This window comes from Euprymna scolopes, chromosome 41, assembly GCF_053919585.1.
Source record: "Euprymna scolopes isolate OS-2025 chromosome 41, ASM5391958v1, whole genome shotgun sequence".
Taxonomy (NCBI): Eukaryota; Metazoa; Mollusca; class Cephalopoda; order Sepiida; family Sepiolidae; genus Euprymna; species Euprymna scolopes.
In genome coordinates, this window is record NC_136522.1 from 62,350,290 (window position 1) to 62,354,839 (window position 4,550).

The 4,550-nt window shown below is 30.9% G+C and overlaps 1 protein-coding gene across 1 annotated transcript in view; it reads left to right on the forward strand.

The window, feature by feature from the left end:
• Nucleotides 1-867: 867 nt before the first annotated feature.
• The window catches only part of LOC145266548 (uncharacterized), a 122,534-nt gene continuing 118,851 nt past the window's right edge, over nucleotides 868-4,550 (forward strand). Inside the window, exon 1 of the mRNA XM_080122325.1 lies at nucleotides 868-942. The gene's annotated coding sequence lies outside the window, so the exon portion shown is untranslated. The remainder of the gene's footprint in view (nucleotides 943-4,550) is intronic.

Consider the following 4,550-nt stretch of genomic DNA (forward strand, 5'->3'; position numbering starts at 1 on the left):
TTGGAATATGAAATCTTCATGCAGTGACAAGTACGTAAATTATAAAGATTTTTTTCATATTTTTCTTGTAAAAAATTTTTTCGGCCTAAAAAGCACCGAAAAAAATATAGTGGAAAAAGAAGAAAAGAAAGAAAGAAAGAAAGAAGAAGAAGAAGAAGAAGAAGAAATGAGTGGAAGAAAAAGAGACAGCAAGTAAAGATAATGATAGAGAGAGAGAGAGAGAGAGAGAGAGAGAGAGAGAGAGAGAGAGAGAGAGAGAGAGAGAGTTGAATAAAAAAGAGAGGGGAAGAAAAAAGATAGTGGAAAAAGAAGAAAAGAAAGAAGAAAGTGGAAGTAGAAGAAGAAGAAATGAGTGGAAGAAAAATAGAAAACGAGACAGCAAGTAAAGATAATGATAGAGAGAGAGAGAGAGAGAGCGAGAGAGAGAGAGAGAGAGACGGGGGGGTACTAATCAAACAACAATCGACCAAAGATGATCGTAACGATATATACATATCGATCTGATAGACACGTGGTGTGTCCGATTGTATATTTAAAGCTAACCAAGCAGAGGAGGTTAGGGTTGGAGGCGACGGTATGAACCTCTGGAGAGAAAAATCAATTTCTACATCCCACAGTTCTCCTTCCCCTACCGCGACATCCTCCCTTCCTTTCTTTGGTATCGCAGAAAAGATATAATTAAATCATTTGCCAACCTAACATCGTCAGTGGAAGTTATATTCTTATTTTTCTTTAAATCCAGCAAAAAAGTTTTTCTTTTATTATTATTATTAAAAAAAAAAAAGATGCCGAACTTTTTGGAAACTTAAAAATATAAAAAGTTCATTATTTTATTCCGAATTCGAAACTCCGTTAAATCGATGATAAATAAATAAAACAAACAAACAAAAACAATATTGTATATACATTTTTTAAAAAAAAAGGAGGAAATACAACAGACAGGTAAGAAACCTTTTTATTTGTAAAACTTGTCGAAAGCGCACTGTTTTTGGGGATGTTTTAAAAAATGGAATGGAAATTTAAATTTTGTTCCCTTTTAATCGTTTTTTTAATTTTTTTTTTAAAATATTGCATGCGCCAACACAATCGAAAATAATCGTAAAAATAAAAATCAATAAACGTACTTTTTATTTAAAAAAAAAAAAAACGAAAGAATTTTTTTTTTTTGCCAAAAATAAATAATTTTTTTTAAAGAATTTACTTTTTTAAACGAAAAAATAAAAGTCACTGTGCAACAAGCTCTTAAAATAAAAAGAAAAAAAACTTACCTTTTTTTTCATGAACAAAAACAAATTTTTAAAAATACTGTGATTATTGGGACTTATATGATTATCCAAACTCAATGAAAAACTTGCAGAGACGTTTAATGGTGTCGCTCTCACTTTTGATGAAGAGATACCGGGCCAATAGGGATTAATATATTTCTGACGAATGCCAGATCTCTTGATCCACTGTTTCGAGTCGAGCCACAAGCACTCAGTCTTTTAATCTATATATCTATAAAAGTGAACGTGTCTGTGTATCCGTCTGTCTGTGTATCTGTCTGTGTGTGTACATTTCCCTAAGCAATAATTCTGTCAATTTTTAGTCTACAGACTCGAAATTTGATTTACAGGGTACTGAGATTTGGGGAAATTTATGTGGTCGGTTTTCGGCCAGAAATTTGGCTGTTAAGGAGTCAAAGTTCAACGATTTGACCTTTGAGAACTCTACCAAACTCCTCCGACAATTTGGGGTCTAAATACTTGAAATTTTAGATATAGGTTCCTTGGGAATGGATTTAACAATAACTTGATTTGAGCCCAAAACAATAACTGTTAAGGGGGTCATAATAGGGGTCAAAGTTAAAAAAAATTGATCGTTATTTATTTATTATTTTTTGCTCAGCATACACCTCCAAACACCCATTCTAGTCTATTATATATATAAAAGTGAACGTGTGTGTGTGTGTGTGTGTGTACATTTTCCTACGCAATAACTGTCAATTTTCAGTCTACAGACTCGAAATTTGATATAGAGGGTACTGAGATTTGGGAAAATCTTTGTAATCCGGTTTCGGCCGGGAAATTTGACTGATAAAGGGCCAAAGTTCAACGATTTGACCTTTGAGAACTCTATCAAACTTCACCGCCAATTTTGGGTCTAAACACTTGTAATTTTAGATATAGGTTCCTTGGACATGGATCTAACTTAATAACTTGATTTGATCCCGAAATAATAAATGTTAAGGGTCATAATAGGGGTGAAAGTTTAAACAAATGACTTTTTTTTTATTATTTGCACAACATACACCTCCAAACACCTAGGCAACGCCGGGCTGAAATGCCAGTTAAAACATAAATAAGGATTAAAGCAACCCCAAAACCGTGCGCTTTTGATAAGTTTTGCCTTTTTATTTTATTACTAGTAGGAGGGGGCGCCGGGTCGTACGCTTATATATATTTTAATTCATGCAGATATCGTATTTATTATTGCAAAGCCAATTCTCTATTGAATATTATATTGGCACTTGTATTCGGGCGAGCGCCATTGTTAAGGTGCGAAAAACGACCCTATTTACAATGCCTCCCGTGGGGAGGCATTGTAAATAGGAACTTCAATTTCTTGGTTGGTCAAAAACCACGTCACCAAACAAACAAGATTTTTTCCGAACAGAAAAATATTTGAAAACCAAACATTTATTGTATAAAAACAATAAAACAATTTTTGAATTAAAGTAAAATTGTTTTTTTTTTGTTCGAATAAATAAATAAATAATTTAAATAAACATTTTTTTGAATTAAAGAAACTTTGAAGGGTCAACAACAAATTAATAATTTAAATGAAACAATTTGGCGCTTTTACACTAACTATTAGGACGAAATTTCGGAAATCGTAAAACTGAATTTCACATGAAAACAATGGCATCTACGTATTCCTCGTATTTTTAAGATGTTTATAGCCAAAAATTACAAAAATCGATACGGTAGAAAATTATTAATTAAAGAAAATAAAAAATAGAATTTGATGGAAAACGATCGTAATTTTTTTAATATAGTCATCTTAAAAATACGAAGAATACGTAGATACCTTGTTTTCATGTGAAATTCAGTATTACGATTTCCGAAATCTTGTCCCAATAGTGTAGAAGCGCCTTACTGTTTTATTTATATATTCCTTATGAGTGATATTTGCTTGACTAGGCTTTACAAAGCAATCATTGATTCATCCCCACTTACGGGTCCCTAGTGTTCGCTAGAGTTGGCAATGTGGGGTTTGTTTTACTGAACACATAGATTCGAAAAAGTTATCAAAAAACAAATATATAACAAATAAATGTTATCAAAGGCAAGATAAGTTACTTTTCTACCTAACTGGATATATTTTTAGTGTTTTTATTTAATGTAACATGTTTATCGAGCTCGAAAAACATACAGTTACCGATGTATTGGAAAGTTAAAAATGGCGCCCGACTCTCTGTTTAACCCGGTAAGTTTGGGAAAAGGAGTTAAAAATAAAAAAATAGAAAAATATTGTTAAAAACCCACCGAATATGTCAGCCTATGTCACGGTAACATAAATTGAGCGAGTTTCTAACAGTATTTACTCTAGTTTTTTTTTAATTTTTAACCCCTTTTCCCAAACTTACCGTGTCAAAGAGAGTCGGACGCCATTTTAAACTTTCCAATACATCGGCAAACACTGTATGTTTTTCGAACTGAATAAACATGTTACGTTAAATAAAAACACTAAAAACATATCCAGTTATGGTAGAAAAGTAACTTATCTTGCCTTTGATAACATTTATTTGTTATATATTTGTTTTTTGACAACTTTTTCGAATCGATGTGTACAGTAATAAAAACTCGCAGTGTGTTCTCTGATTCTCTTGGGCGTCTACAACGTTGTGCTATAAGATATATACTACATATTCCCCGCCGCGCTAGGTGGGTCACAATTTTTTGGCAATTTTTGACACCCCTAACACAAAACTGCGAATAAAATATAAAAAAAACTCGTAATTTCTGTTTTTAAAGTGGGTTGTTTATTTTCTTTATGGAATATACTTCCAAAATAAACTATTACAGTTTTTTTTTAAAAATAATAGAAATATGATTTTTTATTAAAAAAAAAGTGTTTACAAAGTGCATGCGCGCGCTCATGTAGCCATTTTTTCCACGTAATCAAATGAATTGAATTTTACGAGTTGAATTTTTTTCAATTTTTTTCACTTTAAAAATCTATCAAAATTATTCTATTGGTTCAATTTTTACGATATTTGCAAGTTTAATGTGAAATTTTATGCTCTTTCCAATAAATCGAATATAATATTCTAGACAAACGTTTTTTTTTTTTAAAATTAACCCCTCACCATATCCCCATTTTGAAATGTCTATTAAAATGAAAATAATTAATTTTCTCATCTAAGGTTTGATTATATATCACAAATTGAAGATAAAAGATCAATAAATAAAATAATCTAATTTAAAACAAAACAAACAAAAAAAAAACAAAGGAATAGTTTTATGCAAATTTACCTGTAAAGTTTAAAATCTTTTAAAAAAATAACA